General features: G+C 43.2%; 1 protein-coding gene across 5 annotated transcripts in view; it reads left to right on the top strand.

Moving 5' to 3' along the window:
* The window catches only part of Glut4ef (Glucose transporter 4 enhancer factor), a 101601-nt gene that overhangs the window by 14851 nt on the left and 63475 nt on the right, over positions 1-23275 (top strand). Inside the window, exons 1-2 of one of the 5 annotated variants that reach the window (XM_076771278.1) lie at positions 7684-7752; positions 14662-14728. The exons of 2 other annotated variants lie outside the window; for them this stretch is intronic. The gene's annotated coding sequence lies outside the window, so the exon portion shown is untranslated. Of the gene's footprint in view, positions 1-7683; positions 7753-14661; positions 14729-20155; positions 20169-23275 lie in introns of those variants that run through there. 2 more of the 5 variants (XM_076771277.1, XM_076771279.1) reach the window with 2 other exon arrangements.

Genomic DNA, 23275 nt, shown 5'->3' with positions numbered 1-23275 from the left:
ACGGAATTAAACGAGTATGACTCGCCCGAACGAGACGATTTAGCACGGACTTTCCAAATTGCCACCGCCATAATAGCCGCGCAGTGATTCCGTGGAAAAACCCTTGCGATCATTACCGGCCCGGAGACATTACAAATCGCACGATCCCGGAGATACACGGGCGAAACACTTTTCTTCGTTTGCTTTTCCACGTGGACGCCATTGCACCACGGCTGCACGGATTACCGTTATCGCCGTTGCGTGACCTGCTTTTTGGTACATACCTTCTCTTAACGGGTGGAACACTAACAGACAAGACAAACGGAAATACCAGAGTCATCGCGGATCACGATTAATCAAAGCACACTCGTAGCTTCGTGGCTCGGGCATTTTTTCGTTCGCCATTTCGTCTTCGTTCATCGAGAATTAAACGACTCCAATAAAGCAAACATTAACGCTTCCGAACGCGTTAGAAGTGCTTAAATTTGGCCCAGGTTATTCGAACGAAGATATATATTGCTTGTTTTAGTTTAACGAACCGTGATATACAATATTTGCAAAGGGTTAAAACGTTGAAACTGTGATCATTAAACATTGCGTAATGTCCGCGAATCGAGCCATTGAAACTTGTTCTATGAAATCATTGGAGTATGTTTCCTCCAACGTTTTTTCGTATCCTCGATGGCGAAAGAAGTAATTAGGTATGTAGGCTCTGATGGAACGTAATGTACGGGCGCTTCTCCTTCGTGCAGCGTTTCTCGAAATTACACGGTGATCGTGACACACTTGATAAATTTAAGACGGCCCGCAGTCCTTCGTTTCCAACCTTGTTAAATTTTTAACAATGGTCGCGATGGACGATTTTTACGACAGATCGTGACGTGCGCTCTCGCGATGACGCACAAAGAGTAGGAAGAACCGATGACAACAGCGTTAAGGCCGCAGACAGAGTGAGGAATTGCTGGTCGGCCGTCACTCGCCGGTGCCAGGCGTTTCAACGTCACGATTTGTTTGAAATAGACCGCTTCGGAATGGAACGCGAAACGACAGATCTCTCGCGAGGCCGATCCGAAACACTTGCAACAAGTCTAATGGCTCCACTGACACTTTTAATTGACGAACTTGTTGCAAACGTCTATTCAATTTATGTACTGGCCAGTCTTCCTAGTGTGTCTGAATTAAGGCTACGTTGAAATGCTCGTATTTCGCCATTGTGCGCGATAAAGACGTTTGATGATAAACCATGGCGACGTTTAATGCATTCTGGGTCAACGAAATCGAATCTGATACATTTATTACGGGGATGCTTTTGTAGGGTCTCTGGAAATAATATCTTGAATCCAACAAGGGAGTGCAATCGTTAATTTCGTCCTATTTCATTCGATTTTTTCATTCCACGATTGGACACTTTGATTAGTAAAAATTAAATCGTATTTAATTTGACGTTAGAGCCGTTCGTTTTACTATAGTGAAATATATGTCACTAACTTCGAGGTGCAACAGAAGCAATTGCTTTCACGATTGAGCTATCCACTCCGGTAACTGATTCTTTCTCTCCCGAGTCTGGCTTCTGAAAGTGACAACTGCCAACAGATCCATTATTTATAATTAAGTGGAAGCTCATCGGGTACTGGAACTGTCCGTGTCGCATCAACAGAACACTTCAACTCTGGAACGCAAGGAGCAACTACATCATCAATTGACCTATCTATGCTATCGACTTGCTCCGTTCCCTCTGTCTAGCGTTCGAAAATTACTTTAAAAGGGCAATAATGATGATTAAGTCGAAATTCATCGTGTATCTGTCCGTGTCAGTTTAATAAAATAGTTCATCTCCTGGAGCGCAAGAATTGCACTAAAAATTTGTTTAGCTATTCGAATTTTTTTCTTGAAACTGCGTAAGATTTCGAGGGTATATCTATTGACCAAAAATGATTGCAATTGACCCCCGTATCTGAAAATAATTTTTCCAGAACATTTTGAAATTAGATACGAATCGAGTTTATATACTCGAGTCAACGAGACCGGTCAGTGAATAAAAACAAAGTGCTCGATATGATCGATGCCGCGGTTACGGTTATTGGCTGCCAAGGGACACTTTCGAGTCACATTTAGGGGCGTTTGTTTTCGTTTGCTCGCTCGTCTCGTTGGCCCGAGTGTAGACTATACGCGTTCGGCGTCTTTTCTCGATGTAGTTGTAGAGTGGGGACATCGAAACGCGCGCTTCGTCGTGCTTGGAAGCCGGTTTTTGCGTGTACGCTGCTGCAACATTATCTGACAGCTGGTAATCGCTTGTGTTCGTTGCTTATTCAGTGTCGTAAGTAAGTGTCGCGGATGGCGTGGCGTAGTTGGTGGGGGACTGTTGACGATGTTGCACAGTGACGTCATCGGTAGCAAGCACGACACAGTGACACCGATTGCGCGGTTCTACCGGGAGGAACAATCCAGGCCGAACGGCAGCTGAACGATGCCTACTGTTTCTGTCTCTTTTGTCGCGATCGTCGTCGCTTCGTGTCGAGCGACGCACCGATACCCAACAAGTCGATAAGAAGGGAAAAATATTTTCTTCGCGATAAGACGAGCACAAAGACCGTGCTCGGTGTCGGTCTTTGTTCCAACCGGGACAATATAAATCAGAAACCGTTCGCGGTACTTTTTCGCAATAAAAGTTTGACGGATAAGGTACTTCCCCGCTATTGCTATCAGGAACGAATCGGGGAGACAAATACTTTTTATCGTGTAATTTCCAGTAGCCGCTACGACGACGAGTCGACTGATATCGATGCTCCGATGACCGCGTAAACAAACAAAATTTGAATATTTCATCGTGTATTATTCCCAACGCGGTAGATGCGAACCACAATTATTAACCCCCCGAAGCTGGGGTATTTTATTCCCCGCGGATGCTGCGGGTAAATAGCAACCGAACTTCATAATTCAGGCTCAGAAAATGGAATAAACAAGCTCGCGGTGCTTCGTAAGTGATAATCGGTTGTACCAGACTTTCAGTGGCTTTTTCCTCATTTTTTTTTAGAGTCAGACAGCTCCAGTTATTCCGTCGAAGTACATTCAAGTTCCCGGAAAAGCGATTAAGATAGTAATTCGAAACTTTTGTGACGAACTTAATAATTCAAAGCAGCGTGACTCGTATGTCGGACTTTTCTTCTTAAACCTGTTAACGAGAATCGAGTCTCTAATCGATCGAATTGTTGCACGGTTCACGCATGCTTTATCGCTGCGAGATAATTCGAACGAGGAAATTCCTCGGAACATGGTCATATTCGTTTTGAAAGTGCATAATACAAAACTTAGCTATCGTTGCAACGCATGGTTTCCAGGATCGATTATTTCAAAAGTCAATTCGTCGAGTACCTTCGTCCTTTCTGGGTTTAAAGAGTTTTCCAGGGGTTTTCCTTTTGTCCATTCATTGGCTGGGATAATCGACGTTTCACCGTCTTTAATTCGGTTCACGTAGAAAACTTCTCCAATCGTGTTTCGCGTCTCCTTTATCTTCCCCGGATCGAACGATAATCTCGGTACGATTTTATAGACGATTGTTTTCGTTCTTCTCGATTAAATCCATCCGTCGAGGTCGTCTTTTGTGTAGATCTTATCTCGACAGGTAATCAGTTCGAATGCGTCGCGGCTATTTCTTCGCGTTCCCGTTATCGATCGGTCAACTAATATTCACTGACTTTTTGTTTATAATGGAACTTATCGCTCGCCTTGCTCTCGGTCAAGGGTCGTCGTGGCCATTTGGGAAAACTGCAACGTTGGATATAGATTATAGTACGAGATAGAATCGTCACAGTTGAACTACTGACTGCATCGAAGACTCTAACTCTTCTCGATTTCCCGCCATATTTCGTTTCAAACGTTTTTACGCGGGGAAAAACGGTTGCTTCGTTATTCTGTCTATCGCGAGAGGACGTGGACCAGCTTCGATCTTGTTTGTGCGCATTGCGATGCATCGAGGGAGAACCGGCGCGTTATTAATTAGTCAGATACGAATCTCGGTGCACGCTGGGTGCCGTAAACAGGATGACGTTAACAAGTCGTTTCCATCTATCGTCTGTACGTATCGATAAAAAAGTATAGTTATCGGTGAATCGACGTTTACGTATGGGAATTAAAATGACGTAGGATGGCCATCGAATATATTTTGTTTAGCTGTGAATTTTGGTTTTCTCTACTAACAATCAGTTCTAACCCTTCGGAGGCGATTATGAGTAATCCTGGATTATCAGAAGGATTAACCCTTTAAGCGAGGGAAACTGACTTCTTGGTTGTAAGACGCAATATTATTTCGAATTTGTGGTTAATCCATTGGATTTTGATATCATAATTTTATGAAATGCACAACAGAAACGTAAACATTTTGCACCGTGCAGAGTATATTAATGAAAGGACGTCTCGTTAAAAGTTTGGGTTTGTATCTTCGTGACAATTTTCGGAATCGTTTCGATCATTGTTTACGTTTGTTTGGCGTGGACGGCCCGTCGACGGCGAGACACGTCGAGGACGATAAGATACGCAATTGAAATTGGATTTCATCCATCGAGGAAAATAACAATTTCGATATTTATCATCGGGGCTCCGCGAGCGTATCGTAATTGTTTTTGTAAAAATTTCTTGATTAGAATAAGTCCCAACAAGACCATTTTCGAATTATCTTTAATTATATTAATTCGAGGTGCTTTTGGAAAAGTTCCAAGCACGGTACAAATAAACCTAGCACGACTTGGATCATGTTTGGACTCATTTTCAACGGGAAAACGTTGCTGATCCACTGGGGAATATCCTTACAAAGGCACAATGGAATATACGAAAATGTTTGGCTTCGCATTACTGGTTGGCACATCGAGTGCAGGTTGCAAGAGACTCTTGGTCGATTTCTGAAATCACATCGCCTACTTACTCGTTAAAAGTTTCCGAGCGTGTTCGATTTAATGACTTCTACCAAAGTATCTCTGTATGTTACACATTTCTTTATATATTAGTACACGATCGATGATTTAAATCACAGTTAGCTACTAGTTTTCTTAATTACGACGCTTCTTTTGTTAGACAATGTTTCCAACTATTTTCAAGCTTCTAGATAAGTATTTAGCGTGTGCTGGCGATAGAACAAAATAACATCACGTAGAATTGTACATTTTAATATATACTTAGATAAATATTCATATATTCAATTGTGTTAAATATTAACAAATAACTTGCCAAGTTAAACGTTATTAGCTCGATCGATTCCAACTATCGTATTTCGTCATTTAGAAAGCTGTGAGTTTAACTTTTATAATGTAATGTTTCAGTTATGTGTTTAAACGGTGCACGATAAGAGTCTATACTAATTTGTGCAACGCGAGCAACAGAAACAGCTTTATCCTTTCAAAAAATAAGCATCGTGTATAAATAATTATTCCCCAAAATCGTTAGTCTGAATTTTAATCCATAAATGCTTCGTTTTAAACGCGTAACGTATTTATATTTGTCAATTGTAATAAACGTCTTTAAATGTTTAATCAATTAATTACGAGTACATGATAATCCGGCAATCGAGATCCGTTTTTCGATATACGTTTTATTACTCGTGAAACAACTCTTTATTACATTCATTTCGTCGATTTCGTGAATTTCGTTTTAAATTCTATCATGTCGATATATTTAATTCAAACGCGTTGGCATACGTAAATTCATAATTTAGTGAGTTTTATTATTTTCGGGGCACACGGCGGACGGGTAGATCCCTAAAGAATAAATAATTCGCTTTTGTAACGTTCGTGCTTCGTCGACGAAACGCTTCGAAGCTCGAAGATGAGAGGGACTCTGTCGTAAAATAACTCGGGACGTCGCGCAAGTTCGCTGACTAAGATTTCGACAAGACTAAATTTGACCGGGGGCATAGTCCTGAATTCTTGCGGTGTCAGAACGTAAATGCTTACATTGCAGTCGTCAATGAGTGGACGTAAGTCGACCACGAAGTTTGACTAATACCAAAGATAAAGTCTGTCTCGAATGACCAGTACGTTTACACAGTCAGGGACCTTTTTCGGTGAGGTCTGGAGTAGTCTGTTTGCTCGTTTCGTTGTAAAACACCGATTATAAATATCTAGCGTTTCCATGATCTTGGAACGAACAACGATTATCTACGTAAGCTTTGCATTATCATTTTCTCTTTGTTCGATTTAGAATCGTGTATCGTTCTACTCGAGATAAAAACAATCCTAGTGGCACTGAGCAGTTCTCGGTTTGTTACATCAATTTATTCGCGTTTTATGGCGGATGCATTTATGTCGATTCATTTCAATATTCACGAAATACACGAAATCTAGTTATAAATCCATTTCCAATCGGTACGATAGGGAACGATAACTTTGATGTTCAAGGAATGAAATATGTCTGATGGAAAGGATTCCGTGTACCTCGTTAGCGTCTTCTCTATGTTATCGATGCAATGACTTTTGCAAATTTGTTATCAAATTCATGATGTATTGAATTTTACTATTTAAATACACCGTGGAGATAGATAAAACCGTCGAACCTCGATTAGGCCTTACCTTGTTGACCAAAACTTTTAAAGATAGTCCGTGCGCAAACAAGCGAAAGAGAGGTCGCGTAACTGTCTCTTGTATTTGGAAACGGGCCTGGAAACAGTGCGCAGAAACGGTATTCCGGCTAACGGGCGAAAATATTTTTCTTATTTTGCGCCAGGCGGTCCGAATTAATTCGGGATTGCGACTTCGGTAAATAAGCCGACCGGCTGTTTTGCGATGGAAAATTTGGACCGATACAGTCAAGGAAACAGTGGTTCCTCCACCATTTTTCGCAATGTTCCTAATCTCAGAATTCTCGAAAATTAACGAAAATTTTTTTCGTAGTAATTATAGAAGGTCCCCCGGTCCGTATAGTAGAGTTAGTTTTACACAGACACAGAGAAGAACCCCTTTGACTCGCGAGAGCAAAGCTCACCGGTAGATTCTACAATAGGGACTAGAGGCTAAAGTAAATCTCTAATTCGTAATGCATCAGGAAGAAAACCGAACAGATCGAACGGACTTTCACGGTTGTTGCAACCGTTTCGGCAGTTTTGCGGTAGTCTCGAACACGGGTTGCACCGCAAGCTGAGCGACCACCGTGAAAGATCGTGTCCTGGCAGGAATCCCAGATGCAACGTAGACGCTAGCCGGGCTCAGCTGCGCTCCTTCGCCATGCTTTGTCCTTTCCCGCGATTGGAGGGACGAATGGCGGCCAGGTCGTTCGTAGATTCCTGCATGCACGGTTTTCTAGCAGACGCTCGTTACTCACGTTCAGGTGCAGTCTGCACGTGGAAACGCGATTACGCAGTTGCGCCATTAGCATCGGCAGCTAGCCAATAAGGCCGATGACGGGGATTGGGAATAGATCCCGCGGAACAAAGAAATCCTCGACTTCGAGCGCGCCAACCGAGATACAAGGCAGATGTAGCGCGATTCGGTGCCCTCTTTAGATAAGACGCGACGAGCAGCACGAACCCGAGGCGGCGGATCAATTATTTACCGTGACCGATTGCATTTATTTTTAAGATTGCCCGTTGCATCGTCGCTTGGCTGTGAACGATACTGCGTCTCCGTGGTCTGTGGATATGTTGGCGTACGACGCCAGCGATGGCGTCTCCTTTCGCTGCAACCGTTTTGCGTTTGTCACTTCAGTTCACGGAAGTCGACAGCCGTTGACGTGGATCGTTTTATTCCTACCGATTGCGTCGTTTTTGATAGTTTCTACCAGTCGACGCTGGTTTTAGTTTATAGCATACAGGGTGTTCGACATACCCTGGGAAAAACTTTAATGGGAGATTCTAGAGGCCAAAGTAAGACGATAATCAAGGATACTAATTTGTTGATGAAGGCTTCGTTAAACAGTTATTAACGTCTAAAGTTTCGGCTGTAGAACAGCAATTTGCCCACGTTCTCGAATTTTTTTCTCGAAAGTGGGTAGGATTTCGGGGGTATGTCTATTCACCAAAAATAATTGTAATTGACTCCTGCAACCGAAAATAATTTTTGCAAAACGATTTGAAATTTTTTAATTTTGTCGAAAAATTTCACACCTTCCCGAATTTTTTTCTAGAAAGAGGGTAGGATTTCGGGGGTATGCATAATGACCAAAAATGATTGTAATTGATCCCTGTAACTAAATATAATTTTTTTTAGTATGATTTGAAATTTTTTAATAACTTTGTAATGAAGCTTCAGTCAAGAAATTGATATTCTTGATTTTCGTCTTATTTTGGCCTCTAGAATCTGTGTGCAGTGCTGTGCATAAGTATTGGAAGGAAAAACTTTTTGATATATTCATGTACAATCTATTTTAGTTTATTCTGATCGCTTTCAAGTTAAAACGCCGCCATTGTATTCGATGCGGCATGCTTCTATAGGTACGCTTTCGACCGAAATACTTTTTCGGTCGAATATGTTGTCGAGCACCACGTCGATATAAAATGGCAAATGGAATGCGATACAAAGCGTATATATAATACCAAAAAGGAGCGTGCGTTATCTCGTGGAAAAGGAGCTGTCATTGGAAGCAAGGTACGAACGTGTCGAAGGATGAACTGAATCACCGTTCTCTCTCGAAGGCAATGACAAAGGTCGCTTACGAATCACATTTTTGGTACGAACGAAACTGTGCAATTATTTAAGCACAACACAGCCAGTCTGTAAACGTTTATCGAGTGAACGCTAAAAATATAAATCTAATAAAAATTCGTGACCCGTTTCGCGTGTATTTAATTTATTTCGTTGTAATGTGTCATCTGCCGATGTTGGGAGAAACAATTTCCGTTCGAGTTCGATCAGGGGTTTGTTGACTCACTGAATGCTATGTCGGTGAAACATCGGGGCATTTATACAAAAGGGCAAAGCTTGCACCTGGAAGTTTCAGCGAGCGTTAACTGCAAGAACTTGGGACAATGTTCTCGAGAAAGAACGAAATGAATCATCCGATGGAGCAAATTAAATAGATAGTAATTGCTAACCCTCCTAAGTAAATATTTCTGTTCCAGCACGACCTTTTCGTGCATCGTCAGAACCTGATACAACCTAACCCTACAAACCCAGTCAGTTACGTCATCGAATCCTGATTCACGCTACAAAACAACGTCGTAAATCTTGCCCTATTCTATGGCCCTCGTATTGTGAAATCGTGTGCCTTACCATGCACACGTACGCGAACAAAGGAACAAACTCTGAATTTAGATTGGTCAAACTACATAATGAACAGAGTCGCGGTTGAAACCAGGAATGCGATCGACGCGTAGAAATCAACCGAGGACCTTCCTCGTGTGACGTAACGCTTGTTTTTCTAATGGCTGACTGCATAACTCATCGTAATAATCGCCTCTGTGATGCAAATGTCTGTCCATAGTTTCACGCGTTTTAAGGTTAAGCCTGCCTGGCTGGATTCGCGACTTAAATCACTGCACTTGTAATTTGAGGAATCGAAGTTGTTAGGACTGACGTCAGACCGAACGAACCTTTCCCAACCTTTCGTCGAAACTTCCTCGAGCTGGCTCGGTCAGGGATAAATAATCAGCAACGCTCCCGGATCTTGCGAAAGGCGTACCAACCATCAGGGATAAATCGGCCGTTCGGATATATTCGAGCGGTTGGTCAACCCTTGACGAGTGTTTTGCAAGGGGCCTCAAGGCCGAGTATTTATCTCTGGTCAAGTATGCAGAGTCATTTTATAAAGCAGTGTTTCCCAACATACGCCCAACGTACACCCTAGAGAGGTTCGAATACAGGCCTTCCCTATTAAAACCGTTGGAACTTTCAATTTCCATAGCCGCCATGTTTCTTAGTTGCTCCTGCTATTCGCGATGTGTACGAAGCAGGCAACACCGATAGATTCCCACACTAACGATTCTTAAGATCTTTCGTATATATAAAACGGAGACGAAATTCGACACCAGCAGATATTTATACGCAACGATATCGTTGAGCCTCGGAGTCGCCTTTATCTTTTGCCCGCGGCTGTAGTCGACGACCGAAGAAAAGGACAGCGAGCGAGAGCGAACGAGAAAAAAGCATTGTCCCGTATCGTTTTTTAAACGTCGTCTTTCACGCTACACTGACTCCAAGGGGGATCCCCCCGACTTTGGAGAAACAGAAATGCTCATCTTACAAGCTCGCGTCTGTGGTTAATTTTAAGAATCGTCGCGTGTACTTCGGTGTTACGAAACCTAACCTCAAAAACGTGCGCGAAAGAGCGTAGTGCCTCGGTTCCCGTCAGCCAACGAAACGCTTTCCCTTTCCTTTTATCGGTTCTAGAAGTTCGCTGACCTCGATTGATAAGCATCGCCGTGCAATTTTCACCCACGAAACTGGAACGTCGCGGAAACGAAGCTCTTTCTAACGGTAAATAACGATCGTTATGCTAATCGCTATCTGTGAAAAAAAGGCAAAGGTTACCATTTCAAGGTTAAGCTCGACATTGAGCGACGCATAGGTAACGAGATTATCGAGAATGTCGTCGAGCTTCTGTCTTTCTACCGCTGTTCGAGGACATCGGTCGACGAGGTTGCTGCTCTTCCACGGACCTCTCGACAGATTTTCGTGTATCCGGCGACAAAGATTTTCTTCTGCGTCGTTTAACGGTAAGCCAGAAGAAACGGCCTCGACGACGGTATACGCGTTATTTCTTTCCAGCCGTCATCGACGAAACGCGCCAACGCACATTGGCATTAGGCGGCCCCTAGTGAATTTTACGTGTCCCGTTACGCGGACCGAATCTCGGCGCATTCTTCGATTGAGGTCATGGCTCCGTGAACGTGGCCAGTTTCTCGCTGGTCTTTACGGTTTATTCGCGACGATTTTCCAAATCGCGCGACCGCGTTCGGGCGCACTGCATGGGAAACCTTGCAAATCGTTGGACTATTGTAACTTCGCGAAAAGAAGTCGTACAATAATCTACCTGGGATTATTACAAAGCCTGGACCTTCTACTTTTATATCCCTAACAAGTCGAATTTCCCCGAAGATTTGTAAGAAGCAACGGATTCAATTTACATCGCGAACAAGTAAGGTATTCTTCAATTGAAATGTAGGTTATGTTTACAAACACGTTAGATCGAATGTAGGCTGACCGTAAGAAGTCACTTTTACCACGTTATTTAACCGTTATACCGTCGTTTGCGAAAATGTGTCACAAGAAAGTTTCGATCGAATAACTCGTGATTTTTCACCGCGTAAAGAGAAGCTATACTCGATCGACAATCTGGTCGGCCATCTTGATAACGGAACGGAAACGAAATATCGTTTCTACGGTTGTCGCTATTTTTCAATGAAAAAAGATTGTGAACACGTATCAACGTGTGTTTGAAAGTTGTAGCGGAAGTTATAGGTTATAACGACGCATATACTTTTTAGGTTATGTTTTTAATATTGTACGAATCGTTGCATATATGGTACTGAATTCTATTCAACTGCTATACTCAAACAAAAGATAGCGTGCATGTTTGCCAACATGGAAATGAGAAACATTTCCAACAAAAGTCTTACGATTTCTTTGGAAACAAAATCCCCTATTGTCGCGATCCGTGAAATCTGTTACGAAAGAGCGGTGCCGTGTTCATTAACGCGTTGCGCATACGCGATTCGAATGAGAGGCACACGAGTCCGCGACGTGCCGCGGAGAACAGGTGCACACCAATTCCAGGTTGACCTTTCGCGATTGCACGGGTGTCCGTGCAGGTGTTCAAAATATGCGCGATTATGAGTAACAGCAGCGGCTCTGTTGCACAGGACAACGGTGGCGCGGGCGTAGCTGTTCCTAGGAATTCACGATAATCGTTTTCATCGTACGAAACGGTAATTATTTTCAAAGACCGCCGACGCGACTGGCAGACTCGCGCGAGGGAAAATACGCCGGTCGCCCACGCACGGCAGAGTATATACCGATGACACAGCGAAACGCGTGGGATCATTGACGTATAGCCAACAGAATCAATAATCGAGGGTCGCGATTTACGCCAAGTGGTCTACGAACCGTCTACTAGAAATCATGGATGGGCGAAATTCCTATCCGGGGAACAATCTCGAATAACACATAAATGATAGGTTTCCGGTAATTTCGGTTTCTTATTTCACTGATCTACGTGAATACTGTCCAGTGTAATTTAGGCAATATCAATTGCGGTTCTACAAGTATATCTTCGTATAATGGTATTACATAGGGTGTTCGGCCACCCCTGGGAAAAATTTTAATGGGGGATTCTAGAGGCCAAAATAAGACGAAAATCAAGGATAGCAATTTGTTGATGGAGGCTTCGTTAAAAAGTTATCAACGTTTAAAGTTTCGGCTGTAGAACAGCAATTTGCCCATGTTCTCGAATTTTTTTCTCGAAAATGCGCAAGATTTCGGGGGTATGTCTATTGACGACAAATGATTGCAATCGACTCCTGCAACTAAAAATAATTTTTTTACAATGATTTGAAATTTTTTAATTTTCTCGAAAAATTTCACACATTCTCGAATTTTTTTCTCGAAAGTGGGTAGGATTTCGGGGGTATGTCTATTCACCAAAAATGATTGTAATTGACCCCCGCAACCGAAAATAATTTTTTCAGAACGATTTGAAATTTTTTTTTTTCGTCGAAAAATTTCAACACCTATCCTCGAGTTTGCCTCGAGACTCTACGATGGCGGAAGGTCTGATTCGTGAAATTGTCATGTTCAGCGCGTGTAGTTTGCTCGAAAGGTCCCTCCCATGGACGGTTGAATGGTTCGGCTAGAGGTATGGCTTTATTCGCCGGAGTGGAATGTACAGTTATCATTGTTTGATGGAATGCGGCCTTCCTTTCCTGCCTCACGGTGAGGCTGGCCATTGCAGCCACTACGATCTGGCCAAAACCCGGAAAGGCCTTGGCGTTACTTCGGAATTTTGCTCCGCCGCGCTCTCTTCCAATCAGCCTTAACGCTTCGACGGCCGTTGTCACGTACGCGTGACTTTGTCAGCAAGTCGCGATCGATCGTCACGAGTACGTGATTTTACCGTTTCAACGTGTCATCGTCCATTCGAACCGGCTTTCGAAGTCGATTCGTCGATCGATTTCGTGCGAGTAGCTCGAGACAGCTTTCTACGCTGGCGTCGTAGGCGATCGCGAGTGCTTCAAAGACGTTTCCCATCGCGCGAACGAAATTGATTGCGAATTCCGTTGTTCGATAAAACGCGTCTTGGTATGCGACTGTCGCGCGCAACCTTGCGGATTTCGAAACACACGGGGGCCAGCCTTTTACGCGTCGCGACGATATTTATGCAGGCGACGCGTGGCGATCGTCGCGCTTTCTTTCATTCGCGTTAATTGAATTGCTTGCACGGACAGATTACATTAGATAGTTGTTCCGGAAGAGGGTATAAATTTAGGCGCTCCGACATTTTCCTCTCACAAACGAGTACTTCGAAATTGCATCGTATTCGTACCAGTTTCTTTCAGTTAAATATTATGACGGGGACGAACGATCGTTGAAAACTTGTTCATTTGTTTCTTATGGTTGCTCGATGTTTGCGAAGGATAGTCGTTCCAAGAATTTTTTTGGTCAGTGGTAGGGGGTTTAATTCCTGCGAGCCACCCTTGCTGTTGCCTACCGGATCGTTGTTACGACGGAATTTCGTTAACCGTTGCCAGCTGGCTTCGGCTACCTGGCAGGTCGGAAAGAGAAATCGCCGCGTTTTTATCGCCGCGTCGCGTTCGCGAAATTGGGCGCAGCTCGCGGCGACGAAACTGTTTCTCCGGAATTCTATCTTTTGCTTCTCCCCCTCTACCCCCTCTTGACGGATCGCCGCGTCCTCGATGCCGGATGTTGACGGTGACGGGTAGAAACGAAACGACGAACGTTCACCAGAGGGGAGGGAATTACTTTCGTTGAACGACGACGACGACGACGGCCAGGATACGCGGCGGTGGGAGGTTGCGAAACGCAATGCCGGGTGAAAGTGCATTTGCTTCATTTCACAAGGTACTCTCGTATCGCGGACGCCGAATTGCTCGCCGGCGAGGAGTTTCGCCGCTTCGAGCGTGTTGCAACGACAGAATCGCGTTTCGTTAGGCAACGAAATTTACTTATGCAACGAGAATCCGATACGGACGGGGTTAGATAAAAAATGGGCGACATTTTAATGTAGTAAGTAGTAGTAAGCGAGATGGCAGAAGAGAAAAGTAAAGGGGAGGAGGTCAGGCCTTGTCCTGGACGGTCTTGGGGCATTCAGTGATCGGTCCAGGAGCGCTTGTGAGAAAGCGTAGCCCTCTGCTGGCGAATACGGGAAACGTCGCCACAGAATAATAGACGAATAAAAAAGAAATATTTAACTGCACGAGTGCATCGAAAATTCGTACGACAAATAAGTTTTGAATTTAATTTCCAACGTAAGCGGGATATCGTACGTTTCGAACCCCTCCTGGCAGAAATTTCGCAATGCTATATAGCTTATATTTTAAGTTGATCTACTTTAGGGACACGTTCTGAATTTCGCCGCGATCCCTCCAGCCATTTCTCGCGACGTGGAAGCAAATAGACAAACTATAAATAGTCTATCCTGTTCCCTGATATAAACGAAACGGAATAGTGGTGTTTTAATCAAAATTTCCACCAGAAATCCATTCCTCAGCCGATTATCTAATAGAAGCGATTCTTCGTTTTGTTTCAGGTGAGTCAAGGAAATTTAACGTAGTCGAAACCGCAGCCAATTCGTCTAAATAAATGTCTCATCACAGGTATTTATCATAATTATTAACCGAGTATAAAGTCACTTCACAAATGTACACCTTTTCTCGCTAGTTAAAGAGTATTCCAATAAAATATATATTATCTCGTACTTTCCCCGTCAGTCGTATTGCTTTAAAAGTCAAGATCGATCGTCGCGGAATATGCAAAATAATGCATTTTCGAACATTTCGAAATTTAAAGTTATCCTTTAGGACCTCTCGCTTCATAAATATTCATTTCCTCGGTCGATGATCAAAAGTCATCCAAAACTGGTTTTTTTTATTTTTATTTGGCAAATTGAATCTTCCGGATGATCGTGTGCTTCGAAATTCGCTTCGCGCAATAAAATCCTCGATCGATAAGAATTTTAATCAATACATTTTTTACTTTGTCACACATTTACAATTTAACAAAATTATCTGATCCGTGGCATTCGACCCCCCCCAAAAAAACGTAATTGCGCGACGAGGGGGGGAGTAAATGTTAGAATTCATTATCTCGTTCGAATAACGTGAATCTGAGTCTCGAGTAAAGTGCAGCGGAATTCCAGAATCTCATCGCCTGGGCTCCTCCTCCGTTGACGGCCATTCCGCCTTCAATTAATTCCTTTCGTCGAATCGCGCGGTCGCGTGACGTCACGAGCCACGAGTTTCGTGCTTCGTTATCTAACAATTGTTGCGCAATCGTGTTTTCAAACCCACAACAACCGGCGGACGCGTACGTACGCGGTAGTAGACGATCGTCGACGCAGAAGTTCGGTATTGGGACCGGCGAGGTCGTTGACTCCCCGAAACTAATCGTCGTTCACGAACGATACGCCTAAAACCGCTTACGGCTGCGATTGTCCCTCGAATTTTTCCCTGCTCGAATATTCAAACACCTACGCGACTCGCGTATTCAGCGAACGTATACTCGATTAAACGTGGTAGTATTTTGTTCAATATTATCTTACGTTAAACCTCGAATTAATGTATTCTATTTTCCTAGAATGGGAGGAGTTCGATGAATTTGCTTTGGGCAATTGCTTATTAAATGCATGTAGTTCTTTAGAAAACTATAATTCCGAGAATATTATTCCTCTTAATCGAGCGATGCTTGGTGTTTGAAATCTTGTCTGTTCGAATATTTATGGACTTTACCATTAGAGCAGGGGTGGCCAACTTCTATATACATATTCAAACATATTCAAACTTGTGCCTACTAATAATTGACAATGAGGGGAAATCGTCTCCTGGCGACATGTTGACCATTCCTGCATTAGAGTACCCAAGTATTCGAGTGTTTGTATATGTTGAAAATTGTTGAAAATCATAAGGCGATCGTACGGGACATCGGTACACGATATTGGCATGATTTACGTTCGTACATGTATGTTGACCTCCGTCGTGACTTCCATACGCGGTAAGTCGATGCAATTAAATTTCGATCCACGAGTCCGTGACTCGATATCGTTATGCAAAGGGTTAAATGCGAGAGGGGACGATTCATCGTCGAGTCAGTGAAGGAGGTAACGGGTTGTAGGAATTCCTGAACGGAGGGAAGAAATTTGAAAGCTGCCGGTGAAAGTGCGCTCGAGTGCAGCGCACGTGGCTCACGGCCAGGGAGCATGGCGACCTCGAGAGCCGTATACTTCCTCCTCGTTCGACTTCTCCCCTTCCCCTCGTTTTCCACGGATTTTCCTTCTTCGTTGTATTTCCTGGCTTCCCCGCCCCCTCCCGGTACGCTTCTGTTTCCACTTGTGCCCTTAATCATACCCGCGATCCTACGAGCGCAGGCGGCTGACCTTTGAACGGTCTTCCTTCCTACTCGTGGCCTTTAAGCCGCGCTGCGAAGGTGAGAGAGTTCAACTGGGAAAAAAAAAGACTTGGTCTTGGGTCTCGTCAACATTCGACAGCGAAACTCTCGGACCCCAAGGCGGGAAAAATTCGAAATTCGAATGGTTAAGCTCGTCTAGGATTTTTAGTTTCTAAATTTCTCCGTCACATCGTCTCTAGAGGTTTATAATTCAAAACGATTAACCTTCTGTAGAAGATCGGATACGGAGTTCTTTTCTTCCTCTTTAATCTGTCCACAATTATTATAAATATGGAGCAAACGCAGACAAACTGGGCCCTAAATCGTGATACTTTACCAACCGTATGCTTTTCCTTAGAAATGCTGGTAAATAGGCTACAGTCGAACGAGTGAGAAATAACGATATCTGCAAATCCTCTTGTTGGATGTTGTGGCTACCGAAATTTATTTTTTTTTCCCTTGTTTGCCCCGAAAGAATACGCAACGTCCCCGTTGAGAATCCCTGGACTAGGCTTCCTAATGTTTGATCAGACCCAGCCGGCCTTGACGGTTTCCCACACGTTCCGTGCCGTGTGAGCTTCTTCGACCACGAGGAGGGGGACAGCCGTTATCGGGCCACGTTCTTTCGCAAGAACGCGGAATCGTGGATCGCTGCGGAAAATGGTGGTCGCAGTTTCTGGAGTGCCCGAGCAGCATGGCTCGCGAAGCAAAGTCGCCCCGACAAGGTACAGGCGATATCGGTACACGGATATGTTCGTTTTCATTTTCGAACAAATACAAATTTCAAATTTATATTACGAAGATGAAATTTTTATTCGAACGACGTTTGCTCGTCACTGACGCGAGAAACTGAAAGCTAAGCACGTGACCTCTTTATTGGTAACGGAATTCGAGGCGAGTTTTTCGAAACGTTTATTCGACGACGAACGCGGAACTAAAATTGCCGCGTTTGCTCGACTTGTACAGCCGATGACAATGACTCGCGCCCATTGTGGGGCATATGGCTCGTTTCACGCTACCTTTCCTCCTTCATGCGTTACTGCAACGGCGGAACATAAGTGCACGGAATCGTCGTGCCACCGATTGCACCATAGAGCGGCTCAAACCTTCCGAAAATAACCCCGACGCCATGTTTGCTATGTGTCAGCACGATAAAACGCTTGCAAAATAACGATATTCCGTCAACGCGTGGATTAAAATTATTAACTCCAAGGAACAGTTCTATCATTCGTTTTTTAAAGAAAACAAAAATGTGATTTCCCTCGATCGAGACTGTTCGCCATCGTTTCGAGTAAAATTCATTCGAATTCGTGCTATCGCGCGTTTCGTGCGATCACCGAACCACGCGTTTCCTGCTCCACTAACACAATTTTTTCCCCCCCGACGATTTTCTCGAAGATTTACTTTCTTCGTTGATCTCGATCGCGAGCGGTACGACGCGCCATCTACTGCGCAGAATACGTTTCCTCCGTCCTCGCCGCGGTGTCTCCGATTTTAACCGACACGATAAAAACAAACCGGCGATCACGTTTCCGCATAATCGACGAGCATGAATCAAACATCAGGAGGAAAAAGAATACTGAATATTTAACGCGGTAATATCTATCGTACTCGATCGTGTGACTATGTAAATGCGAAATTTACGCCTTTTCCGACGACACGTGACAACGACAATGTTATTTGACTAGGTGATTCCCTAATTCCTTTGCTCAAACAAATCAGAGAATCAGGTACTCGAATAAAAGATGAATCAAAATATCAGACGCGAAGGAAACGCTGTGTGTATAACAAGGTGATATTTTCATCGAATGCCCAACTCGTAAGACGTTGGCTACCTCATAGAGGAATCGATTGTTTGCACAGGTGGTGTTATTACGTTAAGTGTTTCATACCGAGCATTCGAATGGTTCGACGAGCGTATCGTCGCATCGGGAACATTATAGACACGCCTTTGACGTAAAAGGATACGTCACGAGACCGAAGAAACGTTTTTAAAGGCTGATTTCTTTATCTGCGACACGATGGAGCGGTTCCATTCACAACAATGCTCGTAAAAGCGTCGATTAAAAGTCCACGCGATAAGGAATGGAGGAAAAGAGGTGTTATTTTCGGGTAACACGTGGCGCATAGATAGGGGAGTGTTGCCATAACCCTTTCATTCCTACTGAAACCATATGGCTACATATCTAGAATTATCGAGTGAAATATTACTGTCGTCTATATTTTCAAATCTAGGAATTCGCAGTCAAACTTCGAAGATCGAATATAATTATTCCGCGTTCGTAAGAAAAACATAAATATTGCGCGGTATGTTACGGTGTGTAGAGAAACTCGTTACACATACGAAACATGCGAAAGAAAGTCCGGGGCTGCGAGTCGAGAGTTTTAAAAGATACCGTACAATGTCTAATTATAAATTATAAATAACGATAATACACATTTTCGTGTGTTAGTCGCTCATATTAAACAGTCGATGAAGTTTTCATTATTTTAATACAAAACTCTATATGTATAAGCTGGATGAATCGAGTGATAAGATTTTAACAAGATTGCAAATAGAGTCTCTGGTCTCGAATCGAGAATTTTATTTTACTTTGCTTCCGTTTGACGCGGTCGTGGTCCGATCCAGACGAGCGACTTTTTGCTCGAAAGAATTCGAAAACTTTTGGTCAGACCTTTCGCCCCTCGCGACGTCCGTTCGTCGATGGAACCCTCCTTGCGATTCGTGTGTTATTATCGTCGAGTCATAATTGAAGGCCTCGTCGAATTAACGGTAGTCGGTGTGCGTGAACGCGGGGAATTTTGATCTCGCTTAGCCGGGCAGCCTGTGGCGTGCGGGACTCTCTCGTGTATTTACATGCCGAATTCAGTGGCGCGTGATTCCTATCTCGTTCGGGCTGCATTCATCGGGTGAATTAAAATTATATAAGGGCCGGTCCCATTTTGCGCCTCCTCCACCAACGGCGTCGACGTTCCACCCGGGTGAAGGTCCCAGAGAACGAAAATCGAAATAGAGTTTTACGACCGTTGCCACGGACGAGCGTGACTCCGAGATTAGACGGGTAAATTGATGAAGTAGCCAGGAACCGAGACCAAGACTCGCGGAGGTTGACAAATCGTATAAATCGTGCGTGTCTCTGCGAGTAAAGAAGACTTCTTTGTCGCAAAAGACTCGAAAAATCAAAGTATAAAGCTTTACGATGCGAACCATAGAACTTACGGCCGCCATATTGGTTGTTCTATTCCAGCCAGTGATTCGATTTGGATTCGTTCGCAAACTTCAATTTCTGAATCTGTGAATGTTTTGTAAGCGATATTTAGGCGAACAAAGGCTGAATTTAGTTTTATAATGAATGTGAAAATTCAGTTTGGAATTTGATCGAGCCTTTCCAACATGGCGTCCGGTGAATCGCGCTCCCTCTATCCTTGCTTTCTCACAGTACTGTCAGTGTTTCTTTGAAGAGATTCGAGCAGAAAGAGGAGAATGAATAAAATCAAAACTAAACCCTACGTCAGTGTGTAAACAGCGTGCAGGTTTCTCACGTTTACAGGTTGTACGTCCCAAGTAGCACGTGGCAACAACAGGTTACGCGCAGTTAAGTGAATATCGTGTGGGAACAGGAACACATTGAACAAAATCATCATGCAAGAGTGGTTGGTAATTGTTTTTCTGTTTGCACACCCTTAACTCGAAAATGAATCTTCTAATGCAACACTTGTTATTTGAAATTCTAGATCGCTATCAATCTCGTTTCCTCGGATGTGGCATTAAATAATTCCTTGGATATGAAAATATCAGGAAATAAAATTCTTTCAACGCGTTTTTTAGTTCTTTATACTCTCTATGATAATTGTTGCTCCCCTGTAGCAACAGTTTTCTGATTTCTCCGTTTTGCCAGACCTTTCACAGACTTTCTGAACGATTTTCTGAATAATTACTCCGGAAATAGACAACCGTCGGGAGAAGATTAGAATGAAACATATAAATTAGGCGAGTTGCGCTTCCTGTGATATTCCGAGGCGTGTTTATTACAACTTTCTCATCACATGTCGATTAAATAACTATTGTTTCCTGATTCTTTGCGCACACTTTCTTAGTTAGACTCCCCAAATGTTAACTCGATAGAAAATTATCGAAACTCTCGTATTTTCTATAATATAACTTTAGGTACAGTACTGATATTTCTTCTTTAATTTTGACTTTAGACCATCCTACGCGATCGCGGTATTGTTCCTCTCGTTTTGACGAATTATACGCTATTTTATATTCATATATTTCATTCGACGTACCTGAACAAACGGGGGCAATTTTTTTTTTTAACTTCTATCCAATTCGATTTAATGCGATCGAGAAATATAAAATTAATCCCATAGAGTGCGTCACGACAGTGATTCGTAAATCGAAAACAATTAGAAACATTATGTAAACTGAGCGTGACGCTGTGCTTTGCGTATCGTTGCGTTTAGATTAGCTTATGAAAATGTAGTAACGAGTGTCACGATAAATGTGGGTAGGTCGTGTAGATATTAAGAGAAAACATCTATGTACGCAAATAGCTATTGTCGAGCAAAATTTAACTCGAATAATAGATAACCGATAAAACCGTAGCATTGGCTTCGTTCGATCGAACTTTTTATCCGTTCGTTGTGAAACTGCAGCAAACACAATCGCCAGATAAACACGTGAATTTTATAGACATAAATTAGGTAATTTAGAATCGTAATTTAGAAATATATTTATTTCGTCTACCTACAAATATTTAAACAGCAAGATAAGATAACTTTCTTAGCTTTGAGATTCAGGTTTTGCTAATAAAAGTTTATTGGAAGATGTTCCGTTCAGTCATGAAGTTCGTACCAACAAATGATTCTCCCTTTAAGAGTCGTTTATTCCGTCGATTCTATAATCGTTTTCCCGAGTAAAGGATTTCCAAATCCACGTTATACAATATTCTTGGCTTCAATTGGCAAGAAATGGCAAAAATGGTAAAGTAACGCGACAAACGCAACGTGCAAAGAGACACAACCCCGTTGTTCGTTCTCGTTGTGCAAGAACGTTAGGTTCGAGCATCGTGCGTTGGCGAAAAAAACAAATAACAAACGTAAAATAATGTGGCTGCGTGTCCAATAACGTTTTCCATGAAAACGTTCGAGTTATTCAGTGACGTAAGTCGGAAAGACGTCGGTGGATAAGCAAGATCGAGGGTTAACGCGTTTGATCCTCGGTTTTTGCCGGTTGTTACGTAGCGTTTCTTGCCGCGGGAACATAAATTAATAGCATTAACCTTGATCGAGGGAATTGGATTTCGTATCGATAGGTGCATTAACCGGTTAATGGCACAATAAACACCGAGTATACACAAATACAGGAAATTAATATCCGCGCTGGCGGTGTGGCTGCATTTATATCGTGGCTCCTTTAAAATTCATAGCGGACACTATTACCGCGTGGTTCTGATTATAAATCGTTAACTGGATCATTCGATTGTTCAAGCAAGATCTATCAACGATCCTTCAAACATCGACGACTCTTTTTCCTAGTTCGATTTGCTCCCCGTAACTGTATTTTGTTCACTTCGATAATTCGCTGGACGAAACTGAGTTTCGTTTTTCTTCTTTATTATACAGGGTGTTACGTTTAAGTGCGAATGGCGGAATATCTCATGAGGCATCGAAGGTATCAAAAAAGGGGCAAATTATGTGGTACGAATAATTTTTGTATACCTGAAGTGGTATATAATACGATAGTGTTTCCAGATCATCGAAACCAGAGTTTCCAATTTTATAATTTCTCCCGAGCCCCAGGGTTCCTCGAACTTCGAATTTTTCTCGCCTCGTTCGATGGTTGCGTGTTCGAGGAACAAAGAAAACATCGCGGTATCGCGGAGATTGGTATTTACAGTAGAAATTGGCTCGGTATTCGTGGTCGTGGTACTTTTCAAAGTCCATTTTGCCCAACCCTGCTCGTAACTCGACCGTTCTCTCGTAAACATGGCCGTCACGCCGGCTCGGCGTAGTACACGTCGCGCAATTACGTCCTACGGTCGCGTTTAATCGAACACGTGTACCGCGTTACAGCGAATGAATTCGATCTACCGTGTGTGCACGAGCGTGTTCGCATGCTGGAGGACCCAGAACGCTTTTTTCCGCAAGTTCGAATGGCGGCTGTGGCGCGTTAGGCACGCCGGATGCACTTGTGCACGTGCAAACCACAGGTCAGGGGAACGATAATGCGAATATAATGACGACGTTGCCACGGGTAAACAGTTTTCCTCCTTGGTTCCGATCGTTTTCACGCGTCGTGCACGGAATCCAGCGTCGCGTTACGATACCGTTCGAATACAGTAAGTCCCTCGCTGAGGTTCGCTACCCTTTTCCCTCGATATCGTTCGCGGAGCCATCGTAATTCCTGAAACTCCATCGACAGGGACGATCTCAACTCCGTACACAGGAGTAAACAAACTTAAAAGGATCGAATGTAAAAGTGGGATACGAAGGAATAGACTGTGTTATGAGGCGTAACGTTATTATAAAAATGAAAGTTGAGTTATCATACGAGAATCTGAGCAATTTGTGAACAAAATACATATACAGGGTGTTCGACCACCCCTGGGAAAAATTTTACTGGGGGATTCTGGAGGCCAAGGTAAGACGAAAATCAAGAACATCAATTTCTTAATTGGAGCTTCATTAAAAAGTTATTAAAAAATTTCAAATCATTCTGAAAAAATTATTTTTGATTGCGTGGTTGAATTACAATC

Source organism: Colletes latitarsis, chromosome 8, assembly GCF_051014445.1.
Source record: "Colletes latitarsis isolate SP2378_abdomen chromosome 8, iyColLati1, whole genome shotgun sequence".
Classification (NCBI taxonomy): Eukaryota; Metazoa; Arthropoda; class Insecta; order Hymenoptera; family Colletidae; genus Colletes; species Colletes latitarsis.
Note: the sequence above shows the minus strand (reverse complement) of the source record. Positions and strands in the feature narration are given on the sequence as shown.